We start from the raw sequence: 26597 nt of genomic DNA, 5'->3' as shown, positions 1-26597 counted from the left end.
TCCTTCCTTCCTTCCTTCCTTCCTTCCTTCCTTCCTTCCTTCCTTCCTTCCTTCCTTCCTTCCTTCCTTCCTTCCTTCCTTCCTTCCTTCCTTCCTTCCTTCCTTCCTTCCTTCCTTCCTTCCTTCCTTCCTTCCTTCCTTCCTTCCTTCCTTCCTCCCTCCCTCCCTCCCTCCCTCCCTCCCTCCCTCCCTCCCTCCCTCCCTTCCTCCCTTCCTCCCTTCCTCCCTTCCGCCACTTCCTTCCTCCCTTCCGCCACTTCCTTCCGCCCCTTCCTTCCAGAATGTTTGTTAGAAGTATTATTAATATATTATTACTTAACACCCATTAATGTATCCACTCCCAGAAAGACTAAAGCAGTCCCTGGCCGGTAATAACAAACTTGGCACACATACAGCCAGAACTGGGTGGAGTGGGGCCATAAGGAAAAAAAAAAAAAACAAACTAACAAAACCAAAAAAGCCAAACAAAAACAAGCGGACAAGTAACACAAAACCAACCAACAACAACAGAAAAGACACCGCCTTCTCGGCGGCACCTCTTGCTAAGGAATGGTGGCACTGCGCGCCGGCCGCCCCGGGCGTGCCGTGATGCACCGCCCCGCACCCACGTGGCTGACGGAGCAGCAGCAACGGCCGCGCCACCGGAGCAGCGCCCGGCGCCTCGCGGGCCGCGCTGGGAGCGGCGCGGGGCGGTCGCAGCGCCTCGCCGGGGCCGCGCCGGGGCCGTGTCGGGCCCGCCCGGCCCCGGGCCCGCCCGCGCGCGCGGAGGCGGCCCCGCGCGGCGCAGCGCACGCTGAAGCGCGGCGCCATGCGCCCTGCCGGAGTGGCGGCCCGCGCGGCCAATGGGCGGCCGCCGCCTCGCCGGGGGCGGGGCGAGTGAGCGGCGGCCGGGCCAATGTGGGCGCGCGGCGCCGCCAGCAGCCTGCGTTGCGCCGGGGTGCGGGGACGCTGCCGCGCGTGGCGCCGGGGTAGGCGTGGGGCGGCTGCCTGGCGGGGGGGCGGGCGCGGACGGACGGACGCGGGACGGGACGCGGCCGCCTCTGGACGGACACACGCCCCCCGCCGCGTCCCCGCGGCCGCGCTGCCGGGCGCGGCGCGCAGACGCACGCAGCTCGGCGCGGCGGCGGGCAGGAGCCGGGCGGCGGGGCTGCTGTAAATCTGCGGAGCGGTCCGCCTCCCTGCGAGGCACGGCGCGGCACCGCACGGCGTCGTTCCCCCCCTCCCCCCACCCCCCGCGCACTGAGCGATGCTGCAGTTGGCTCGGGTGGCGAGCCGCTAGGAAGTGACCAGCAGGGAGGAAGGGAGGGAGAGAGAGAGAGAGAGAGAGAGCGTCTTTAAAATCGCCCTTCCATCCTTCTTTTCTTTGTTCCTTCATTTCTCTATCCCCTCGTTTTGTTCCATTGGGTTGCGAAAGGAGGGTCGTCCTGTCACTCTCCCACTTTTGAGTTCTCCCATTTTGATTTTTTAATTTTCTAATTTTTTTAATTTTTGATTTTTCCCCCTTAGTGTTGGAGTGTTGGGGGTGGGGGAGGGAGAGGATTTTTTTGGTCTTGTTTTGGTTTTTATTTGCTTCCTTGTATAACTCAGCAATTTAGCTCTTGTGTGTTGACTTGAGAGAACTATCCATCTGCCTCTTACTCCTGATCGGCAGAACTGCACCGTTACTTTTTTTTTTTTTTTTTTTTTTTTTTTTTTTTTTTTTTTTTTTTTTTAATCCGAGGACTGGAAGGTAAGTTATGGCTTGATTCTTTCTGTTATTGTACGTGTCCGATAGCGTCCACGCGACCCACTCCAGAGGTGCATGCCTTGTAGAATTATGCTGATCACCTGCTGTGTTTGCTCCGTATTGACACGGTTCGTGCCGACGGCGCTGAGTGAGGCTGTTCGTGGCTATGGCAGCATGCCCGCGGAGCTGAGTTGCTGAAAGTGTTTCAGCGTGGGGAGGACAGCCGCTGAAACTGGGGGACCGCACCGCGCCCACGCAGGATGACATGCGCATCCCTACCTGGGCTGGCCCAGCCGCAAAGTTCCCGGCGTGACCGCGCCCGTCCAGCTCCGGATACGTCTCCTTGCGGGGAGTATCCGAGGGGACGGACCCGCACCGCGCTGGTCGAGGGAGACGGTATCACTTTGAGGAGATAAACTCGCATTTTCAGATTAGCCGGGATAAGGCTCTCCGCGCCTAACTGCATTAGCCGCACGACGGGTTTTTTTGCTTCCTGCGGGGCTGGGAGGCGACTGCGTGCCACGGCGCACAAAGACGCGGTCGGCAGCATTGTCAGCGGGAGCGGAGGGCGGGCGGCGGGCTGAGGAGAGCCGCTGGGCTTTCCCGGAGAGAAGTCTATTGCTGTCGGGTGGGGCGGGCCCGTGTCTGTTCGTGGGAATGAATAACCCGCCGCGGGAGGGGACGCGTCCCTTTGTTCCGGGCGTCGGGGCACTGCGCGGCCGTGCATGGGCAGCGTGGGCGGGGCGGCCCCGATCTCTGTCCGTGGTCCTAGCGGGGCGGCGGGGACGCGGACAGGCGGTCGCCGGTGTGCGCGAGGAAAGTTTGCGTCCGGCAGCCGCGGCAGGGATCCCAGCGAGGCTCCGGGCAAAGGGACGGACGGGGCGTCCCGTCATCAGGCGCGTCTCCCGTCCTCTCGCCCTTCGTCCCTGCGGCGGTGGGAGGGTCTGGGAAGGAGGAGAAGGCGGCGATGGTAAACGCTGGCGCTGCAGCTTGTGCTACCGGCAAAGACCGGCCGCGAGCACTGCCATTGTTGTTTAATTTATGCTGCTGCCAGCACGCTACACCGTACCCATCTATTTCACATATGAAAATAACTAATGTGATATCTATATGAGCGAGGCAAATGGATAGTTACACCTCAAGTCGTTTTCAAGAACCGGCGGTGAGGCGGTGTATTTTGACTGCTCTTTGGAGCGCTGGGAAGGCGGGGGACATGCACTCCCGCGGGGACGGGACCTCCCCTCGCCAGCACTGACGCTGGAGCGCTACCCGCGCGGAACGAGCCGCCCGCAGGAGCGCAGCCGCGGTGCTCGGCAGCCGAACCTTGCGGGGGCGAGGAGGGGTCCCCTCGCAGCCGGGCGATGCACGAAACGGGACGGCGCTGTCAGAGAGGCTAATGCCCGTCGCAGGTCACGGAGCGCTCGCTGCCACTGCGCCCCTTCGGGCAGGCGGCTTGGGGGCTCGTTCGCCCCACCGAGCCGTTTCCAGAGAGGGAGGCAGCGTGGAGTCTCCGGGACTCGACACTTTTTAGGGAAAGACGGGGAGCCTTAGAGAGATGGCAAGCACTGTGGGTATCTTGCCTCTGACCCTGCTGGGGAGGGGGAAGGCAAGCTCCCGCCCCATCCTGATCAGCAGACTCCGCTGCTCTCCCGGCCGCCCCAAGGCGCCCGGCAGCACTAGCGGAGTAGGGCCCGCCCGGCCTTGGCTCCGCCAAGTACCCGCATTGCCCGGGGGCGCGGCCCCGTGGGCGCGGGCTTCTTGAGTGGCCGCCGGCAGCGTCACTCAGGCGGCGGCCGCGGGGGCGGGCTGTGGGGGCCTTTATCTGCCCGTCAGCGAGCGAGTCTCCTCTGTTGGCGGACGGGTGAGTGCGGGACGGTCGGGTGGCGGGAGCGCCAGAGCCATCAGGTGAGGCGGGGCGCTGCGCCGCTCCCTCGGGTAGCAGATACCTTTTCCCCACTCTGCTTCCAGCCTGGTACCGCAGCAGCGGTAACCAGGCTCCTCGAAACTCGCCGCTTCTGCAGGACAGCGAGCAGACGGACTGCCGGTCGCGGGCTGCTGAAATAAGGGCGGGTCGAGGCGCTGGGAACGGAGACGGGGCTTACGGGGAGCCATGCGGTCTTGGCAGAGGCGCGCCGGGACGTTGGGTTCGCCCCGGAGGAGGAGTGGAGGAGAGCTGGAGCCTGCGCGGGGCTGTAGCCTGCGCGGGGAGCGCGGCGGGAAGGCGGGGCGGCCTGGGCTGCGGGCCGCCGGCGCATGGCCAGGGTACCCCCCAGCAAAGCGTAAAGGTAAATCAAGGTGTATGCGGAGACCTTCACCATCCCCTGCTACTGTAAGTGACTGGTGGCTTTCCGCCAGTACCGGCTTGTTGCGGGCTGGGTTCCAAACTCCTAGATACTGGTGGCGTTAGGTTAAGAGGGGCTTCTTGACAGTTGTGGACAGCAGGTTTTTTTTTTTTTTTCTGCGAACGGTTACTTCACCCCTTTCCCCTGTCCCGTACTAGATGAGTTTATTCGCTTTTTGCTTTAACCTTCGGGCTTTTCTGACTATTTCCTTTCTTTCCGCCCCCTCCTTTTTTTTTTTTTTTTTTTTTTTTTTTTTTTTTTTAGTGTAGTTATAATTAGGTGCTTAAACACTTGTCCCTCGGACATAACATTGCTTAGCAAACCTTTTGTTTAATCAGCAGCATCCCTGAATGACTTTCATCCCACCTTTCTCTAGCGTCGCCCTACCACTCGAGCGTCGCTCTCATTCTCCCCGCAAGCTGCACCCTCCTTTCCGCCTTGTTCGCGTCTGACTTTGCTCTAACCGGAGCGCTTATGTCCATTATGTTCACCGTAGTGCATCTGCCGCCTCCTGAGCGCGCCCTGCGGCGCGGCGGAGCCGTGGGGCGGCAGAGGGCCGCGGGTGGAGGGCGCGGGGCTGTGCCTGGCCGCGGAGGGGCCGCAGGGCTGCCCGCCGCACCTGCGGGGCGTGGGGAACCGAGCCGCGCCCGCGGGCGGGGCCGGTGGGGGCTGTGTGGCCGGCGGCAGCAATCCCTGCGATGGAAAAGGCGCGGCGGAGCAGCCGGTGCTGCGTGGTGCCGGCCTTCCGCGCCCCGGGCTCGGCGGTGCGGAGGGCCCCGCCCTGCGAGCGGGCCCTGCTGGGCTGCGGAGTTCCCGCGCTGCAGAGGGGAGCCGGCCGTGGGGATGGGGTGAGGGTGCTCTGTTTTATTTTGGGGTTCACGTCGCGCTGAGGAGTCAAGGGTCGCACCGGCGCGGCGCGTCCGAGCTTGGTCAGGCGGAGGGGTCGTCACCCCGTCATCTCTGCTTTTTGCACGGAGCATTACCAGGTTCGGTGTATTGCCTGCCTTTTCAGGTTGCCCTGCTCCGGGAAAAAAAATTTCCATTTTTGCCTTGAGTGCGTGGAGAGTGAGTTGATTTTGCTTCAACTGCTTGGCACTGATGGTGTGAACTCTTGGGGCAGTCAGGCAGCTCGGTCCCGCTCGGTAGCACCCGTTTAAATTCAGGTGTTAGTTGTTAGAACTGGAAAGCTTGGTAGTTACCGAAAAAAAAAATTCGGAAACCATGCAAAACACAGGAGAACATTTGTGTTTATAAAATAGTCTTTGATGATAGTTTATTCAGTTGAAGTGTCTGAGACTAAAAGGTGTTGCCATATTTTTAAAGTTTTGAATACAGCCTTGGTTGATAAAGTTTAGTAGTACTTAGGACGTCAGTGTCTTGTGTTCTTACAAGTGATACTGGATGAAGTTGTAGCACCTAATGAATTGAGTATTTCAGGATGTGTGTATTTTCTTGAAAAGTAATGGATTCCCGATATTTTGCGCTGAAAAACTCCTTGCCATTTGACTTTGTTTTTATTTTGATGGAAAATTTTGTATTAAACTGGGGGGGCCTAGGAGGTGTTCCACTATGTGGGCTACATTTGGTTGAGGAAGCACAGTGGTATTAGTTTTAGCTTTTGTTTTCCTTTTTCAGTTCCATGAATTCTGAATCCTGAAGTTACATTCAGGTGTTTTCATCTCTTTTCCCTGACCTTTCAGAAATGTTATATTAGGGGTGATAGTTCTAGCAGTGGACTTTGAACCTCGTTTCTAGCAATTATGCATAAATAATTTTATTTGCAAATATAAAATTGGCAATTCTATATGCATGGTGTACAATGGAATATTACTTAACTGGAGAGAGATGTAGATATTTGAAGTTTTTACTGTGATATATTATTGAGGATTTGTAACTACAGACACATACTAATGACCTTGAAACTGCTAAGAAATTTTATCAGATGTATTCAAATCTGACGAAGCACATCTTTAATGCTCCTTTCAAATGTCTTCTGGTTGTCCCCACATTGCTATTTCTGCTTCAGCAATAGGTGTCTTTATTTTATGTGGTTTTATTCTGGTGGAGTGGTTGATCTTGTCCATGTGCAGTAGAGATTTTTAATTTATGTAGTCTATGCAGTGGGTATGTCTTAAATATGCTTACATTTACATAAATATCTTTTATTAGGTAATCATGCTAGTGTATTATTCCTGCAAGTAAATTTATTGCAACTTTATCTTATTAATGTGACATTGATTTTTATTCTTTTTCCTGCATTCCTTTTAATTGCTCTTTTTTAAACGGGAGGGAAAGATTTACCTACTGCATTTCCAAAAATTGTGAACTAGCATAGTTAAGACTGAGCTAGGTGATCTAGGTAAAAAAAAAAATAAAGACAAGACAAAAAAACCTTACAGAGTATGTTCCAGGTTTCTAGATGACAATATTCAACCTACAGCGAAGGCTTAAGCTGAATTCTATGAAAGTCCTTATAATTCCAAGATAGATAGAATTTTTGAGAGACAGAGCTAAGCATGTTTTAGTTGGGGACTAGGTAGGAAATAGATGTCCTGTTCTAAAAGCCCAAGGTATAGTTCAGCTTTCTTGTGCTTTGTAAAATAAGTCAATGCTCCTGCATATATAGAGTTAGCAGTTAAAAATAGTACAAGGATGCAAGCACAAGCCCCTGTCTTGTAACAGCAATGCAGAAATGCTGATTTTATAGGTAAAACTCTTTGTCTTTAACGTAATGGCCTTTGATTATATTTGTGGCCAGTGATGTTCTTCATAGCCATAGATTGTGAGCTAATGGATAGACTCAATTTGTGATGAATGTACATTTCAATATTGCTTTAATGCCATCTTCACTTTTGCTGAAATGCTTCTCTAATAGATGTTGGTGTCTTCAGAGGACAGTCAGTGTTACCAGCTGTTGCTAACATTTGAAAAGTGTGAGAATGTCGCTTTAGCGCACAGATTTCTTTTTCTGACAGCCCCCAAATCAACTGAAAAATCATGACACTGTCCAGCAGGATTAGCTGATGGTGTTTTGTGTTTTGACATCTGTAGTTCCATTTCTGAAGGAAGCTGCTACATGTTTTTTTGATCTTGGCTGTGTAAAATCTACCTAATTTGATGCACTCAGAAGGATTAGAAGCTGGCATAAGACAATTTGTAAGTTTTAGCTACTACAGCTGGTGGGCCAGAGCAAGATGTTTTGTTGCCTAATCCATATTGAAATTCTGAGAGTCATACTGCGAGTCTCTGGTGGCTGAAAAACACAAGTAGGCTTCTTGAGTGATTCCCACTGAAGCTCAGACAATTCTGAGCAAGCTGCTTTTGCTCAGTAAGAATTGTTTTTGGTTTGTAGGGTCTCCCTACACCTAATGCTTATAGAAGAGCTAAATGCAATGCTAAATCTAACAAAGTCTGTGATGAGAGACCTAATTGCTAGTTGGTCTTGAGTGTATTTGGAAGAAGAGCATGTGTTTCACACAGACTTTCTGACCTACAGCTCTGCAATAAGTACATCTTGGAAAGATGACCTCAGTGAAACACTTGGCTTTAGTAGTCGGTGTTTTAAATGGACTGCAGGTTTTCAGCTTTAAAATTAGGCAAAAGAGAAAACAGCTCATGGCAGAAATCTGAAGTATGCTTTCTCAGAAATTGACTTAAAAATTCTAATGCCATGTTAAATTTTTGAAGTAGCTCACAGTCTAAATTTGACTTGGCTGGCAAAATATGTGGAGTTTTAAGAGCAGTAATTACATAATGTGGAAAATTGTAATGGGAAGATCTTATGTACATATGTTTGAAAATTGTGAATTTCAGGAACAAATTTTGAAGTTTTCCAGATGGAGATTAAACTAGTGTCACACTGTTTTCTGTTCTGTCTGAGCCTTGTGGTACTCCTATACTTAAGCAACAGGGGTTTTAATTTGTTTTGGTAGTCATAGTAAGTCCCAATGTGATGAAGGTTTGAAAAAGCTGTGGTTTCTTGATGAAAGTAGGGATGAGAGTTAGGTGTTTAAATGTGTGAGCGTGCCAGCCAAGGATCAGAATAAGAATAATTTTAGGCAATCTTGAAATTCACATAAAACATTGGTGATACCAATTGTTCATTCCCTCACACTGTTGTTATACTGCTGATGACTCAAATAGTCCAGCTGCTGATCAGAAACTGCAGAGATTCTTAGTGTAGAGGAAGCTGTAAGATGTTGCAAGAATGAGTGTCTTGATTTGCTGCAGTTAGCAAAGGAACAGGTATATCCACGTAAAGCCACTGTGGCTGTCCAAATGATGCAGAAGCTAGAAAATACTGAGGTAATAAAACAAGGGTTGTGTTAAGGATGTAAGACTCTACTTCTTCAGGTGAGTGTGGAATAGAGATAGAAGTAAAGCATTATACAATGGAAGGTAACTGAATTGCCATAACATACTGTAAATTGTGCATATGCAGTCTTATGAGTACTTATTACCTAACTACTGGCAAAAGAGGGAACACTTCAGCATTCAAATACATTGTGAGACAGTCTACACAGAGGTAGGAAGGAGTGCTCAGGGTATCCTGTTATATTTGCTTTGATGTGTTGAGCAGCCTTTCTGTAGGTCTGCTGGCTGCATTTGCTTTCATGCTTTAGATGAGTTTATTTAGCTAAGTCCTTACTCTGATTTAGCTGAATAAGCTTTATGTGTTTTTATGGAATGAAACTGCCATTGAGTGATTGCTGGAGTACTGATGTTCTTCTGTGCCTTAAATCTTGATGTCAGAAAAGAAGTTAGTAGGATTTGTTTTACAGAACGGATGAACAGAGTTTCTCTTGAAAATTCAAGTAAGTGTTTAGAGGCAAATGCCTTAGTCACTTTTTCTTACAAGGGTTGAGGGAAGGACATTCGGACATGGAATGGGAAAGGTAATGTAAGTAGAACTTCTCTACCAGAAGTGTCCCTGCTGATTGTGTTTTGCAATACTGTTATTGCGTATTTTTTCAGAAGTAGAATTGCGTACCAGAAGGGGTGGTTTAAACCATCTTTTCTGTGTTGCTTTTTTTAATTGCCTGTTGCTTATTATTTATATTGATGAAAATTTATGCAATATTACTTGGAAGGAGGTAGAGGAGTTGGGTCAGAAGATAGTTTACTCTCTCATTTCCATCTAGCTGCATTGGCATGATGAGGTAGAGATTTGAGTGGGTTTTGCAGTTATTCAGGCTGTACCTGGCTGTCATGAGGAATAAACATTTGAAATGGACTTGTTGAGCTGGCTTTGTCTCTAATTCCTAAATGAGTAGTAGATAGAGTCCAAATATTCACATTCATGGTACCTGAATTTCTTTAGGGATAAATCTGCTTCTGAGAGTCTTGTGCTTAGACTTGTCTCTCAATATATTGGGATTTGGACAGTCTGCCATGATATCCAAGAGGCTGTTTCTGTGTAATGTTATGGAAAGCTTGCTGTTAAAATACCTTAATGTAAATAAAATTGTCTAACGATGTATGTTATGGTAGTACCTGATGTTAATAATATAACTCTAATAAAACACCCTAAAGAAATGGTTCCCTGAGTTAGACTTGGTGTGGTGGATATCAAAATTTATTAATTAAATATATAGACAGCAGAAAAAGGGCTAGGGTTTGTCTACCCACTCTTCAAACTTGGCCTTACAAGCTTGCTGCTTCTAGTTCTGTGTTTGTGGCATGTGATTTTTAGTTTCAGTACCGAAGTGGAGAACTTCTCCAAATCTTACTTGAGATTAACTTATTTTCTGAATGCACTGTGGAAGTTATGGTCTTACCACTTACATGCTGCAGGAACAGCTGTGCCTGGACTTGAGCCACATCTTTGGAGAAAGATGTGCTGAATGGTGAGATAGTTTTTGATAGTTCATGGAACAAGTGGGGTGAAAATGTACTTGTTTACCTACAGAAGTAGTTAAGGTTCTTTGTACCACTGTTCCAGGTGATCTTGTGGGAAGTGTGTGCAAAGTGGTGAGGAATAGGAGGAGAAGGTGGTCCCTTACATCTCTGGTCTAGTAAAGAGTGTTTCTCTTTAATAGAGAAAGGAAGATGGATGCAGAAGAATCGGTATTGTGGCCATCTGTCTTGGCAGAGGAGAAGATTGTTAATGGGGTATTTAAATTTCTGAAGTTCCTTTGAGCATATGCATATGTAGCCATTGCACTGAAATGGGCAATATATTGCAGCAATGGTAGCATATGAACTTTGTTTCCATTTTATTTTTGTAATGAAGTCTTTGTTTCAGTGCCGTCCATTTTGATTGTCCTCTTGAAATGCTGGAACATTAATGCTGTGGCCTCTGTTTTTATTATCCATTAGCATTAAGTTTCATATGCATCAACCCAGCCCAGTTTGAAGGTGGAGCAAGATCTTGGGATTTATTTAAATTTTCTGTATCTGCTGTTCATCTCCAGTCTTGATCCCGCAAGCATAACTAGAGGTGAGCACTTATTGGTTGCATATCACAGTTGATTTAAAAAAGGCTTTTAAATATTTTAAATTTAAATCCTAAGATCCTAGTACCTGCTATGATTGTAATTAAGGATATTATTTTTGCCTCTGGTAACACGTGTAGAAATTTCATCAGGCATCCTGGTGTGGTCCATTTCCACCCAAATAAGCATTAGAAGCTGCTTTCTGTTTCCAAAAGAGGGAAAACTAAAGTCATAACTCTAAAACACCATATGCTACTTGTAGCAGGCTATGCTTGTACTGCATGCATGAAGTAGAGAAGAAATTAGTGTATTAATGAGTTTGACTTTTTAATTTTTATGTGCTTGTACCTTGAGCTACAAGCCCAAATTGAGGTCCTGACCTAAAACTGCTATTGCTAATCTGGCCAGAGCACCCATTCTGAAGGGAGCTGGAAAACTGCTGACAAAGTGAACTGCATAAAGTGAAGAAGACTGTAGAAGCTGCTTTTGCATTCAGATAGCTAAACTGTGAAACTTGGCATAGCAATAGCACTTGACTTGGACTGTATCCATGGTTGAGCTGTTGGTAGGCAAGATGAGAATTACAGCCTCATTAACCAACTGAGTAGCTGAATTTTTTCTGTAACAGTTGAGCAAACTGAAAGAAAATTAAATGGAGTCATGCTTGTCTTTTGCTAAAGGCTATTTTTATAAGAAAAGTGGTTCTTGTCGTGAAATTCCTCAGATCCAGTGCAGGTGAGCGATATAAAACTAGCCATCATGCTGAAATTATAACAGGGCTGTAGGTTTTCTTTTTTTGTGTTGAAAGTTTCATGTGTTTGAGATGGTGACTGTTTCTGTGTTGAATGGTATAACAGAGATGACACATTCAAAGCTTTGAGCAGCCTAATCTAGTGGAAGATACCGCTGCTGATGGCACAGGTGTTGGAACTAGATGATTTGAAGATTGCTTCCAACCTAGACCATTCTGTGAATCAACAGCAATTTTCTGTGCAAGTTTGGTAATGTTAGAGGTGTAGAACTAGCTGTTACAAAAGGAGTAGATACTGCAGACTTTTGCTGTGGCAAAAATAAACCTGTTTTTCTTTTGTGGTTACAGTTTTTCTTGATCTTTATAAATGCTGTATGTTGTGAAAACAGGTGGAGTAAGGATTACTTGTTTTGAGCATTTTTAGGTATTCTGAAATGAGGAATGTCAATGTTTCTGAAGAAGTGCTAAGTTAAATTGCTTGTCTTTGGAGTTGATTTTATAGAATGATTGCATGCATCAGGTTTCCTGCTTGAAGGAATGGTCGCGAACAGAAAATGAGTTGATAGTTTTTACAGAAGTTTTTTGGTTTGGGTTTTTTTTTAACTATAGTGTGCAATATCAGATTTAGCTTAGGTTTCTGCATATCAATCTTGAGTAATCTTTATGTGTTCTGAAAGAATGTCCAAGATCAGAGACCTAATTTTTGTGGCTGCTGGTACTACTTGCTCAATTATTAAAATACTGAAAATTAATGACCTAACTAATTGTAGCTATCATCCTGTTTTATAAATGGTGTTGACTTCCCTTTTAAAATTTATGTATCTTTTTGTAACTTGCTTGACCTAAGATGGCTGTGTTTTTGTCTGTATACATCTCAAAAACTCTGCTTGTCAGGGTATTAGGAAGAGCTGTAGACCTGTGGTATTCATTCAGTCCAAATTAGAATAACTGTGAGTAAACTGCTATCAAACACAGTACATGCAAGCAGGATTTCACATTGACCTACACAAAAGGATGTGAAATGGTACACTCAGGAACGGCATGATAATGAGTGGGCAGCTTCATGTGTATGGACTGAAGAGCTAGTTAATTCTTCTTAAGGAAATATGGAAATTGTACAGCACAATTAATAAATGGTAATAAGAGCCTCAGTTTCAAGAAACATGAAAAGTGTTGTGGATGTAGCAAAGAGATGAAAGTACCTTTTGTATCTGAATGCAATATGAATATTTTGAGTGGTGCTGAAATTTTGCTTGTTACCCAGATTTATGAATTTATAAAGCTAATCAGCCTTCTGATCTGTCCAAGGTATGCTTGACTCCATGTAACTTTAAATGTTGTTTGAAAACTCAGCAGACCTGGCAGCGATGCCAGCAAGGCTAAGGGCAGAAAGCCCTGAGCCCTGGTGGGCAGTGGGCTGAGTCAGGCCATAGAGACAGGGTGTGAGGGAGAGCTTTTCTTTCCACAAGACCTGCTGGGCAGTGTGTGTGGTGTTGTTTGCCTTCTTGGAAAGTTTTCAGCCCATACATATAAAGGCCTGAGCAATCTCACCACATGGCTGATCTTGCTGTGGGTGGGGGTTGAAACTGGAAATGATCTGAAGTTCCTACTGACTCAAATGACTCATCTGTCTACCACTTTTGCCAATAAAACAAAATGTATTTACTGGAAAGAGAACGGAGGTATGGCAGAGTTTGGATCTTACAAAAAAAAAAAAAGAGCAATAAGCTCAGCTGTGGTTGAGCCAGAAACATCAGCAGAGTGAGAAACTACTGGCTGTTCTTATGAGTGCATTTCTAGGGGAAATCCAGTCGTTTGCACAGTTTTAACAGTTGTAACACAGCTTTGACACTCTTCCAGTTCTTCAGTCTTTAGGTATTTGGGATAGTAATCGGACAAATAATATTACTAGCTACTATATATTGCCCTTATGAGTCTACTTTACACTTAGAGCATATCGTCAGTCAGCACTTTTTCAATGAACTTTCTCATCAATGGTTGTAGACCTAAATGTTTACTCATTCTTAGGAGTTGTATGATGCTGTTCTTTGAGAGAAAATAATTTTGTTGTCTTTTCCTCTATGCAAGTTGGCTTATCAAAAGAATAAACAGTGATCTGTCCAAACTTGTTTTCCTAATGGGGATCAGCCTAGAGGCACACACATTTAGATTTTAAAGTAGTCTCAAGAGTTCTCTGGGAGCTAAAAGTATGTACCTTTGCATGAACCACTTGAGAGCAGCAGGTGTCAGAAGGCTTTTCTGAAAATCCTTAAGGACAGTTCTGGGCCAAATGACAATCCTTTGACAACTGGAATGTTTAGTATGATGATGTAAGTGATGGCCTCTCTGTATAAGAGGTGAGATATAATAAGCAAGCTACTGGCCAGCAGTGGCCCAATCTGTGTCAATAGAAGATACTCAAAGTTGTTGCTTATGTAACAGTTTAGATGTGAGGTTTTCTGGCTTTTGTTTGGTTTGAGTTTTTTTGTGTTTTTTTGGGGTTTTTTTTTGGTTTTGTTCAGGAAGTTTTGTTGTTGTTGTTGGGGGTGTTTGTTTTTGTTTGGGATTTTTTTAATGTGAATATTGGTTCCAGTGACAAAGGGTGTTTTGGGCACACCTCTAGGAGAGCACGTCTGAGTTTCGGCCTTATTTAGACTTTTCAGAGAGAGGCTGTATGATGTCCTGTGGATCAGGGTGCCTTGATGCCAGTAATATCTTTCTTCGCCTGTTAGGACACCTTTTGGTAGAGTAGGAGAAAAAAATGTGGCTTGAAAGGAGATGAAAAATGGGAAGATGTGGCTTGTGAGTCAGGAGATAGAAAATGGCTGTAAAGATTGAACTAAGCCTGTTCATGGAGCAGTATCAGTCTGATACATTTTATGTTGTGTTAGACTTTAATATCCCTGTTTACCCACATAGCTTCTGTATTTCTAGCTTCCTGATTTCTGGAAGTGACTGTGGCATTATATAGTTGAATGGTAACTTAAAGAGAGAAGGCAAAGGACTAGGTACATACATGTGCTTTTGTGCAAGAGGTACTTTTGGCAACAAAAAAATGTAATATCTTTGTCTAAAATTACTTTTAGCAATAATTCTTCTGTCACATACTTCTGCACACAGTAATTTGTGAAAGGCATGCATTTTTCCCAATTAGCAATATGTGACCAATTGATCACAACTTGTTTTTACTGGGTGATCTCAGGAGGATTAGGAAGGAACTCCTGGCCATGAAAGGAAGTGATAGCAGAGAGGGTGAGGATAGTAAATAGCTAAGGTATTGCTTCTGGCTCACGTATTTTAATAATAGTTAACTGCCCTTTTTCTGTGTGTACTCCACTTTGCTTCAAAATTGTTTTACCTCAGATATGATACGGACAATTCTCTTGGACCTTGGAGGTAGGAAGGAATGCATGTGTGTTTCAGCAGCTTATGCCTTCTGTGGGGTAAATGGTAGGGGTCATGAAAACCAGCTAACTACCTGAAGGGATGTGGAGGATTGGAAAACCTGACTGAACATGAGGTTGTTTTTCATGTTCTTCACCTTCATACTTACGTGTTCTTCTCTGCCTGCTGTCCTTTGAGTGAAGTAATGTGAGTGACCTCTAAAGGCATTGAAAAATAAGGATCACAGGACCGTTTGAGCTTGAAGGGACCTTTATGGGTCATGTAGTCCAACTCTCCTGAAAAGAGGAGGGGCATCTTCAGTTTGCTCTGGGTCCCACCTAATCTGAGCTTGAGTATTTTCAGGAATGGGACATCTCTCACCTCTGCAGGCAGTCTGTTACAGTGTTCTGTCCATCCCTATGTGTCAGCCACTCCATACAGCTTGGTGTTGACAGTCTTGACTTGCACTTCTAGGGCATTCTGCCTCATGACCATTTTTGCCATGTAGCAGTTTGAACTGTCCATGAATCAAACCCATAATGGTTGCTGTCTTATGTAGTCATGGTAGATTCTTGAAATGCATGTTAAGATGAACAAGAAAATTTTCTCCTTAAATTGGAGGAGTTAAGTCAATCTAAAACTGCTCATGTGGGACTGCTAGTAACTAGCCATTGTAGTGCTATCCCAGAGGACTGTAACCAATGGCACAGGCTCTATTTGGAGGCCTGTCCCTTGTGGTGTCTCCCACCAACAGTGGGCCCAGTCTTGCTTAATTTACCCATCAATGACTTGGATGAAGGGCAGAGGCCTCCTCAGCAATTTCACTGACAACACAGAGCTGGGAGCAGTGGCCGATAGCCCAGAGGGCTGTGCAGCCCTTCAGAGGGACCTCAGCAGCCTGGAGAGATGGGCGCAGAGGAACCGTCTGAAATTCAGCCAAGGCAAGTGCAGGGTCCTGCAGCTGGGGAGGAACAACCCCAGGCACCAGCACAGCCTGGGGGTGACCTGCTGGGAAGCAGCTCTGTGGAGAAGGAGCTGGGGGTCCTGGTGGACAACAAGCTCTCCATGAGGCAGCAGTGGCCTGGTGGCCAGGAAGGCCGGTGACATCCTGGGCTGCATCATGAAGAGCAGTGCCAGCAGGCTGAGGCAGGTGACCCTGCCCCTCTACTCAGCCCTGGAGAGGCCTCACCTGGAATGCTGTGTCCAGCTCTGGGCTCCTCAGTACAAGAGACACATGGAGGTCCTGGAGCGGGTACAGTGGAGGATGACAAAGATGATTTAGGGACTGGAGCATCTCTCTTACGGGGAAAGGCTGAGGGAGCTGTGCCTCTTCAGCCTCAAGAAGAGATATCTGAGGGGGGACTCCATCAGTGTCTATGAGTACCTGAAGGATGGTGTCAAGAGATCAGAGCCAGGTTGTGGTGCAGAGCAGTAGGACAAGAGGCAATGGCCAGAAATCAATGCACAGCAAGTTCCACCTAAGTAAGAACTTCTTTACTGAGCGGATGGCTGTGCTGAACAGGCTGTCCAGAGAAGTTACAGAGTCTCCCTCACAGATATTCTCAAGAACTGTCTGTATGCAATCCGGTGCAGCAGGGCTCTAGGATGAAGCTACCAGAGCAGAGAGGCTGGACAAGGTGACCCACTGTGGTCCAGCCTCACCTCTTTGATGACTAACTTCAGTTAATGGTTTGGGCCTAACACAATTAGTTACAAAGTCTTGTTTTCTCTCCCTTTCTGGTTCCTGCTTTTCTCAGGAGAAGCTTATTGCCCAGGATTTAATCCTGTGAGTCATTTTGATGCATTGGAGTGACCAAACAGATAGTGGTGGGGCTAGCAAACATCCAACTATGCAGATAAAATGTGTGAGCGATGCATTGAAGAAGCTTGTTCTGTCTGTGCAAGCTGCTGAATCCAGTCATGGACAAGTACAAAAGAAACTTGAGGAGCTTGGATAGACACTGATATTGTAGGGAAGGATAAAACCTCCAGTTGTGTGGTAGTCAGATGAAACTCTTGCTTGTCCTTGATAATGCTTCTTCTGTGACCAAATGTTGAGATTGTTCTGCCACAGAGGCTCCTCATTAATATCTAGGAGAGATCTCCAATCTCATCCTTTCCAAGTAACATCAAGAAGGAACTGTATAAAACAAGTACTTGATCACTCTCTTCTAGACAAGCCGGCATGAATTTTTAAGCATCTTTTCAGTCCAGTGAGATGTAATAACTTTACAACTTAATTAAAAATAGCCTCTCCTCAAGGTCCATTTCCGTAGCAAACAAGGATAATAACATCAATATATTAAGGGGAGAGTGACTTGGCATGCTCTTGATGGCAAGCAGCTGGCAATCTCTGTAGCTCTTTCTCTAAAAGCACACTTCATGACAGTTACTTGCAGTATATTTTCCTGGAACTGCTATGTTGTTTTATGATTAGTAAGTGCTTATGACTTACTGTACTGTATAGGTATAGCCAGAGCACAGCCTTTTGCTGTCTACTCAGCAAAAGTAGACAGCTTTTTTCCTGCTTTGAAAAAAAAATTTATTATCAAATTTGCTTAAACTGAATGTATTTACCCTTGAAACCAGCAGTACTACTGCTGTGTAACAGTAGCATTGTTGGAAATGATGTAAAAACACAAGTCTTTGTTTTCTTACCTTCTTTTTCCATATCACACATACTTGGGCACAAAATGGATTGTGTTAGCATGGGTTGTAGGTGACCCTAGGATTTTGCATGTTTCCCACTCTTTTTTTGTGAGAAGCAGGTAGCAGGTGTTTTTTGAAATTGTCAAGCTTATATGTCACACTGTCCACTTTGGAGATGAAAATGGGACCTGTGAGGACTTCAGGTAGCTGTGTTTGCTGTGGGGCCTTCTACCAATGAGAAAATTATTGATCCTGCATATACTTTTAATAAGCTACTGTTGTTCATGTTAAGCTATCAGTTGTCTTCATTTTTTCATATATATCTTCTACTGAACTAATGCAAGATGAATGAAGAAGTGGAATATCAGTGGTGATGGTGTTCTCTCATGTGCCTGACCCACTGTGTGGAGCTCCCAGAAGCAGAGGTGGCCTCTTGAGAATAGCTGTGGCTTGTTCTGGTATGTGTTGTTTCTCCTCCAACATTTACTAAGCCAGCAAGACACTGGTAAGGCTACAAAAGCCAGAGCCACTGGTTATGTTGCATGACTGTTTCTACTTTGTTCTTCATGCCTCCTTGTGACATAGCAAAACCATATTTTGTGCAAAAAATGAGTGCATTGAATTACCAGCAGAATTAAGCACCATGTTTGATTTGTTCAATTTTAATTATTTGCTTCTTGGTATGGGTCTATAAATAGACATATATTTTTTGGTATAGGTATTTGGTGAAGGTCAGGTTGTAGATCTTAAGCTAAAGTAATCAGGAGATGTCTGACTTGGGTGGTATTACTGGGCTGTTTCCAGTCTTTTCCTTCTTTATCATTTTGTAGCAGTGTTTTAAAATTATGGCATCCATCAGGATGGAGGGTGGTGGATCGAAGCAAAACTACAATCAACAGACAAATAAAGTCAGAAGTGCTTGTAGCTCCAGCACTGAAGAGGTGGCTGTAATGGAAAAAAACAAGTGTACTCAGTCTAACAGGTGCTCTGAACAAGACAGGATTAAGCAGATGGGCATAGTGACCATGGAATTATTCCAGTATAACAGGGCTGTAAAAAAGTGCTTTCAGAAGCTGCCTGTGGAGACTGATGAATAATTACATAGGCAAGATCTGATGTGTGCAGGGGAAAAATCCTAGAAAGCCAGAACAGTGATGATGAACCTGCACAATGGATCATGCAACAGTTGCTGTTGGAGGCAGTTTGCTTCTGCTTCAGTTCATTCCCGTGTGTGTTTGCACTTCTTTTTATAGCTTGCATACAGCTGTTCCTGAGCCTTGAAGAATTCAGTTTTGAAGCCCCTGTAAAGGCATCTCACATCTTGTCTGTCTGTGGTTGATAAAGAAGCTGTCACAAACAGCCTTGCGGAGGTGGACTGTGGTAGAAATGTCAGAAAAGAATTGGGGAGGTATACCTACTTGATATTCGAGGAGTTGAATCTTTATCAAAAGTTTGGAAGCATAAAGCTTTTTTTTCCAAACTTTGTTGCTAAGTCTGGTAATCTGTTATATTTGCCTTGATTTCCTTAGAAAATGAAAGTGGTGTTGGCAGGACTCCTTTGAAAGAAGTGTTGTCTTGACACAGTTTTTGCATTTGCTTTCCTATTTATGCTGGTAACAGTGACAGATCTATAAGCTTGTGGGGAAAGTGGGACTTTTTAGGAAAAAACAGGGCATTCTCCTGAGCATAAGTGGAATGCTTCATGTACTCTTGAGCATGCTGTTCTGATCCATGTTCTAAAATGTATTTCATCAGATAAACTGAAGGATGGAATTGCATGTTAAGTGGAAAACTGCAAATAGTTGTAATATAATGAGTTCATAAGCAGCAGTATTGAGCTGATTTTAGACGTAGAATGCTGGTTTGCCAGGTAGCTTTTCTGGAGCATTTTGTTTAATTCTTTCTTTGTTTATGTTGGTTAATGGTTTAACACAAGTATATCCTTTGTTTTATTGTTGGTGCTTTCTCTAAAGGTCATTTTAAAGGTATTAGTCCATCCACAGGATGCATGGAAGATACATTATCTTTTTATCCCAACATTCATATGCATTATATCACAATGCTAGTTAGAAAATTGGCTAAAAATAAAAAACACTAAACCAAAAAATTACTACAAGTACTTTGGTCTGAGAAATAAGGTCCTGGGTATTCCTTAAGACTCTGTTCTGCTTTTTCTCATTGCCTTATCTTGCCTCTTAAGCAGTATTGCTGTTGACAGAATTGTGGAAGGTAAAAGTTGATGTGTAGGTGTATTATAATGTATTCCAGTACCTGCAAATGCTTTTGAATATTAATAAAATATGATATAAGTAAACAGTGTTTGTCATTACAGGTGAAATAATAGGATGACATGGAAACCTCTGAAAAGATCTTTTTCTAGTTGCAGGAAAACAGGACACAGATGTGATGTACTGTTTTTGTGTTCAGTGCTGTTCTCATTGACTGGAGCTGATGCTAGTGGTTAACAGCCCTCTACTGCATACATTAGCTTTTTTAATATGTTAAAAGCTATCAAAGGTACTTAATTTATATTAAAGACAAATGATTTAGATTGGTGGGCACTTCATGAGTTACTCTAGTTCAATCCTTAGTTTAAGGCAGGGTCAGCCTAGAGCAGGCTGCCCCAAACAATTCCAGTAGGGTTTTGGGTGTCTCCTGCTCTGCCCAGAGGGTCTGTGTTCTCTGTGGATGTTGTTCTGCGCTTGTCAGTGTTCGCAGCTGTGGGAATAAGTTCTCATATGTTTAAACATATGTTGTTCTGATACTGGATACCTCTAAAAAAAGTGTCTTAACCTTCTTTACTCCCCTCCATCTGGTATTTATATTGGTCTTACCAGTAAAGATCAAGGCTAAAGGTAGGCAAACTCAGCTTCTTCCATGTCTTTTGTCACCAGATTCTCTGCCCCATTCAGCAGAAGGCCCACATTTTGTGTATCCTTTCTTCTGCCTTTCTTTTTCCAGACAGCTTTCTGAAGCTGACATGTCTCTAGCAATGCTGGTAAGTTGTATTAACTTCAGCAGTTTTAAAGTACATATTGTGTAATCAATCAACTTGCTAGCAGTTTTGAAAAATGCACAGCATTATTTTTCATCCCTCTGTATTAAGGTATAGGTGCTTGATTTTTAAGAGTTTTTGTAACTGGCTGGTTTTAGTTCTGCTTTTCACACTCTTAACAAAAAGATTGCAAATAAATTTCTGTGATATACTGAAAAATTAACATGCTTTTCATCTTATCTGAGAGTAGTTAATATCCTTGTGTTTAAAGATGCAACTTGGATATGCAAATAGTGTTGCACCATAAGTATTTACTCCTTTTTGTTTCTTCTGTAGGATGTTAGGCTATAGTTGGAGACTTATGTGGTACACGTGCATGGTTGTGTACTCTTTTAAATTAGTGTTTTATTTGTAATTGACTTTCTGTATTGTGAGTTGTGTGACAGGCATGCAATACTTACTAGTGATCTGGTTTTGAAAAAGCTTTGGATGTGCAGTAGCAGCTGAGTTCTTGTTTTGAGAACTTGCCTAAAAAATGTGTTTGGTTGGTCTACATGAAGTTATTTTTCACCTTGTCAGAAAGCAAATAACCATCAAATATGTCTAGAGTTTGATTTTGATCTCAGATCTTTAGTGGAAGGACTTTGCACTATCTAAACAGTTGTTTAGATAGAGGGAAAAAACCCAACAACTGTGGTTCAGAGGAGGAGTAAAATGTGTTGTCATCAGCAGCGTCCTCTACTGAAATGGTGAAGACTGGAGACAATTGATAGCTGAGTGAATTTGTACTAGCCTTGTTGTCTGATACAACAGAAGGCTGTCTTAGTTTGGAAAGACAGGTGTCTGCTAAGGAAGGCAGGAGCCTCCCCTGAAGTGGAAAAATGTAAACCCCTTCTCTCCCCCTTCAAATTGTTATAAATTTGAAATTAAGGGTGGTTCTCAGGCAGAAATATGGGACCAGGAATAACAGTTCTTTATTAGGGAAGAACATAAAAATATAAGCAATGCAGTAGACCAGTAATAAACACAACCTGACACCCTGTTGGTCAGGGTGTTGGTGGCAGTCCAGTTGGAATTGCGGCTGCAGTCCTCCTGGAGTGTCAGGTGTGGTTCTGTTGTAGCAGTTTTCCTGTGGAAAGGGTGTAGTCTTCCTCTGAAGGTCCAGTGGAAGAAGAGACAGCTGTTCCTCTGGGAAATCCAGTGGAGAAGCTGTGCCGGTGTTCCAGAATCTCAAGATTATATCTGGGTAGGAATGCTTGGCTCCTCCCTCTGGGCAGAGCGTTTTAAAGTGGGATGCTGTAGTTCTTATCAGTCATGCAGTGGCATTTAGTAGCCTTTGATCAGCAGATGCCCCTCTAGAGGAGGGATTGGATGTGGAAGAGATAAGGAAAACTGCCCACTTAACAGAAGACAACTGCCATACAGATGGCAAATGGCATACAATTTGCTTGGCAATCCAGGGCAAAGTTATTGTTGAATCTCAGGGAATATTTTCGCCAAGGTGTCTCCTCATCATTTTTGCAGCCTTTAACTGAGAATCTTTTGAGGGTAAGATCTTCTATCTGCATAAGCTTGTTAGAGAAGCTCATTTCCGTTGTGTTCAGGCTTTACTGCTAACATAATCCTTGGAGTTTCAATCTGCTTGCAACACTGCTTGAATTACAGTGGAGCCTGAAATTATACTAGGTGGCTCTTTTATAGAGATGGCTGTTTCTTTTCATAAGTTTGTATTTTAGTTAAGAGCTTGATGAAAGAAATCCTGATTTTTAATATGGCTTGAAAATTTTGTCTGCATGATGGCATTTACCTTTCCTAGTTGTGTTTGACATCAAGGATGTTACATTATGGTTTTCTGTCTGTGAACGGGTGTACCGGTAAAAATTACAGATAATACTAAAGGCACAAGTAATTTTCTTGTTACAGAAATAGCTAGATATCTTTTCTGAGCCAGTACTCTAGTATCACTCCTCTATTTTTGACAAACTCAAGCATTTTATCATCCTAAATTAAATTAATTCTATATAAAGGACAAAAACACTACCGATGAGACTAGAAATAAACTTCCACAAGTTGTTGAGCTCAGCAAGAAGGTTTTGTAGTACTTGTCAAAGTCACCCCTGTAAAAACCATAAAATGGTTTGAGTTGGAATGTACTTAGAGATCATGTTGATGTAACCCCCCTTCCATGTGCAGGGACACTTACCACTATACCAAGTTGCTCAGAGCTTCGTGTAGCCTGGCCTTGAGCACTGCAGGGATGAGGCATTCACAACTCTGGGCAACTTGTTCCAGTGCTTCACCACCCTCACTGTAATGGTTTTCTTCCTAATATATAATCTGAACCTACTCTTTCAGTTTGAAGCCATTTACCCTTGTCTTGTCACTACTTGCCCTGCAAAAAGTCCCTCTCCATCTTTCTTTTGTTTCTCCTGTAGGATGTTAGTCTATAGCTGGAGACTTAATGTGGTATAGAGTGCATCTTTGTGTACTCTTTTACAGTAGTAGGCTTCTTCTAAGTATTGGAAAGCTGCAGTTAGATCACTCCAAAGCCGCCTTTTTTCCAGGCTGAGCAGTCCCAGTTCTCCTAGTCTTTGTAGGAGAGGTCCTCCCTCCATTCCTCTAACAGATTGTGTGGCCCTTGTCTGAAGTTATTCTGGCAGGTCTGTGTTGTTCCTGTGCTGGGAGCCCAGAGCTGGATGCAGGTTCCAGGTGGGCTCTCCCCAGGGCAGAGCAGAGGGGCAGAATCCCCTCCCTGCCCTGCTGCCCACGCTGCTCTGGATGCGGCCCAGGGCACGTTTGGCTCTCTGGGCTGGGAGTGCCCATGGCTGGGTCATGCCCAGCCTCTCACCCACAGCACCCCCAAATTCTTCTCACAGGGCTGCTCCTGATTTGTTTACTTGTGCTGATACATGGACTTGCTGTGATCCAGATGTCTCACCTTGTGCTTGTTCTTATACCTTGGTATTGTTAAATCTCATGGTATTCCCACTTTATGACCTTGCCCCGGTCCCGCTGGATGGCATCCCACTCTATTTTGACAAGTTTAGCCATTGGGAGGTGAGTGGAAGAAAATGGTACAGTACACCAAAGGCATGATGATTAGAAGTATCTTTATATCTCTGTGTAGGCTTTGTAGAAAATACCATAGTTTCTGGGCTAGTACTATGTGAGAGTGTGCTGGTTTTGGTTGGGATAGAGTTAGTTCTCTTTGCAGTGGTGAGTATGGAGCAGTACTTTTGTATTTGTGCTGAACACAAGTACTGCCACGCTGGTGAGGAGGCTGGGGGGGATACCGCCAGGACAGTTGACCCAAACTGACCAAAGGGATATTCCAGACCATATGATATCCTGCTTGGTATATAAAGCTGTGTGAAGGGCAGGATGTTTGCAGTTACAGCATTTATCTTCCCAAGTAACCTTTACACGTGATGGTGCTTTGCTCTCCTGGTGATGGCCAGCTTAGCTTTTGTGATGCAGATAGGAACTCCTGTGCTGTAACAGGTTTTGATTGAAATAGGGTTTTTTTATTGAATACAAGAAACAGCAAATGTCTGGTATCTATTTCCATAGTGATGAAAAGGTGATGATGAAAAGTAGAAGATGGGTTGAACCTGTGTTAGGGTACTCTTTCAGAGTAAGTCTACTAGACTTAGAGCTTCAGGAAAACAGGTCCAGTAACCACATCCAAGCTTTTGTGACTCTTAAGTGTTAAGCTCAGAGGAGAACTGGCCGTCTGTTTTAGGTTGTCAGTGTTTAAATAACTTTGTGTTCCAAAATTTTGAGTCTTGTGTACCAGTTGAGCTGAGCAGATGCAAAAAATAGAAAACAGAATGAAAAGCACTTTGGCAATCTGTACAGAAATGAAGTGTTATGAGCTAAAGAAAAGTTACTATTTTTGTGCATTATGCCCATTAACACTTCCAGTAAGTTTGAATCATTCATTATGTGAGACTTCCTGGTTGTGAGACAGTGTTACCCCTGTATGACAGATTGTGCTGAGGGGGAAGGTGAGGGTTTAACTTAGTGAGGCAATGGATTGAAAAAAATTCAATATAAACACACTTGAGTGCTACTGGACTATTTGATACATCAAACGGACTCTAAAAACTGACTTAATAAACAGAGTGGATAGTGTAGCATGTTTGACATACCCTGGCATGTTTGGGTTTCTTTTCTTTTTTTTTTTCTTTTTTTTTTTTTTAAGGTTAAGTTTCTTTTCAGGCACCGGGTAATAGGTTGCACAGCAGGCTGGCTGTCTGGTAGATCTGGACTTGGTGTTGGTGTTATTTTTTTGAACTCCAGTTGTTTCTGTATGAAAACAACTGCTCTTAAAGTGAGATTTTTTTTTTCCACAGAGAGTAAAGAGGAGCTTTTAGAAGTCTCTTATGTGACAGTTTATCTGCTTAGAATTGGAGGAGATTGTTGGTACTTGTGTATGAAAGATTAAAGGAAACCTACTTGAAGAAATAGCTTGTCTGTTGAAGAATATTTTGTACCAGAGGTTTATTGGAGCGGTGTCAGGAAGCAAATGGTTTGCCATAGATTTGAGACATAAAACTGATGATGCTGGTAATTATGAGTAACTTTTGATGCCTGTAGATAGCTGCTGGTTAACTGTCAAATTTGAAGTTTTTCATACTTAAGCAAACACGATACAGAGTTGGACTTGTGAAATCTTAGGTAGAATGAGTTGCCTTTTTGTTTTGCTTACAGTTGCAGGGGAGATGTCAGGGATTATTGGTATGAAAAGGCAAAAGAGAACTGCAACCTGAATATTTCACCTGAGAGTGCCTCCTAACAACAAGGAGGGGTCATTATCAAGCTGTGACGCTTAGCACAGTGCCCTAGGCACAATGGAGATCTGTGTGACAGCAGTGGAAGAAGGGCTTTTACAGCACTCAGACTGAGGAGGAATGAGATTGTTGGACAAATGTGTTAGTAAAGTCGAACATAACATCTTGGGTGTCTTGGATTTTGCATTGCTGACACCTGAAATCAGATATGTCTATATTCTGCCCATCTGTGGGATCTCAGCACCTCAGGACTGAGGTGCATAGTGGCTGAGACCACCCTTGGGGGGCTCGGGAGTCCTGGAATGTTGCCAGAAGTGTCTGGTGGCAGGATTTTGATCCTACACAGGAGATGAGACCTGTATGAGGACTGGGAGGAATTCACTGGGTGAATGGTGAAGGGATAAGTTAATTAGAGTGTAAAACACAGGGTTTAGGATTTTGGTACAGGGGGGTCTAAAGAAGTAAGATGGAGGAGTTGGGGCGTGTCCTGTTCTTCTTCTTCTTCTTCTTGGCCTCCATCTTCTGTGGTGATGGTGGCACTTTGGGATTGGTTATTACTAAAAGTGCACCGGTTAATAAGGGTAGAAGGTATTGGGGAAAAATTATAAATATTGTACATGTAACTTTGGGTATAAAGATAAGTGACCGCCCAGGGGCTTGCGGAGTGTGCCCATGGCTGACATGCTGTGCAGACCTCTGTCGGGCTGAAAGAAAATCTTTTAGATAAACAATTAATAAACACCAAGACCGAGACAAGATCAGAAGTCTCTCCTCGTCCTTTGAAGCGCCGGGCTCTTCAAGGCCATCCCTGGGCCTTTCCAGGCCACCTAAACAGCACCAGAAAACTAACACCCATCTTTCAGATAGAGGTCCCTTGCAAGTAGGTCATGGTGATTGCTGTTCTGTTATTCTGGACTTCGCTAAACCTTAAAAGTGGGTAATGGTCTAGTTGTCATGACAGGGAGGTGTTTGAAATTATTTTCACCCATAACGAAAAGTTAGAAAATTACTTCTCACTTAAACCTGGCAACAGTCTCCTTGAGTTACTAGCTCTTCAAAAATTGAACAAAATACTCTAATGGTGGAGTAGTTGGGGAGTGATAGTGGAGGGTTGAGTATGTTGCACTGCATTCTCAAAATGATGTAAAGTTTAGTAAGGTGCTAAGGTAGCAGCTAATGGTATCTTATGGAATCTCAGAACAGTTAGTGTTGGAAGAGACCTCTGGATTCAGTCCAGTCCCAACCCCTTGCCAAGGCAGGGTCACGTAGAGCAGGTGACACAGGAGTGTGTCCAGGTGGGTTTGGAATGTCTTCATGCTTCCCTGAGCAGCCTGTTCTCATGCTCTGCCACCCTCAATGTAATGAAGTTCTTCCTCCTGTTGGGTTGGAACTTCTTGTGGTTTAGTTTATAGCCATTGCTCAAAATTACATGTTCGGGCATGCTGAAAAGTCTGGCACCACCCTCTTGGCACCCCCCTTTGAGATATTTGTATGCATTAATGAGATCCCCTCTGTCTTCTCTG

General features: G+C 44.6%; 1 protein-coding gene across 5 annotated transcripts in view; it reads left to right on the top strand.

Annotated features, from left to right (window-relative positions):
* Window positions 1-947: 947 nt before the first annotated feature.
* Window positions 948-26597, top strand: part of ELAVL2 (ELAV like RNA binding protein 2) — a 90572-nt gene continuing 64922 nt past the window's right edge. For 3 of the 5 annotated variants that reach the window (XM_059492743.1, XM_059492742.1, XM_059492740.1), the window contains exon 1: window positions 10326-10507. The gene's annotated coding sequence lies outside the window, so the exon portion shown is untranslated. Of the gene's footprint in view, window positions 969-10285; window positions 10508-26597 lie in introns of those variants that run through there. The other 2 variants (XM_059492745.1, XM_059492744.1) reach the window with 2 other exon arrangements.

This window comes from Ammospiza nelsoni, chromosome Z (assembly GCF_027579445.1).
Source record: "Ammospiza nelsoni isolate bAmmNel1 chromosome Z, bAmmNel1.pri, whole genome shotgun sequence".
Classification (NCBI taxonomy): domain Eukaryota; kingdom Metazoa; phylum Chordata; class Aves; order Passeriformes; family Passerellidae; genus Ammospiza; species Ammospiza nelsoni.
This window is presented reverse-complemented; position numbering and strand designations above follow the sequence as displayed.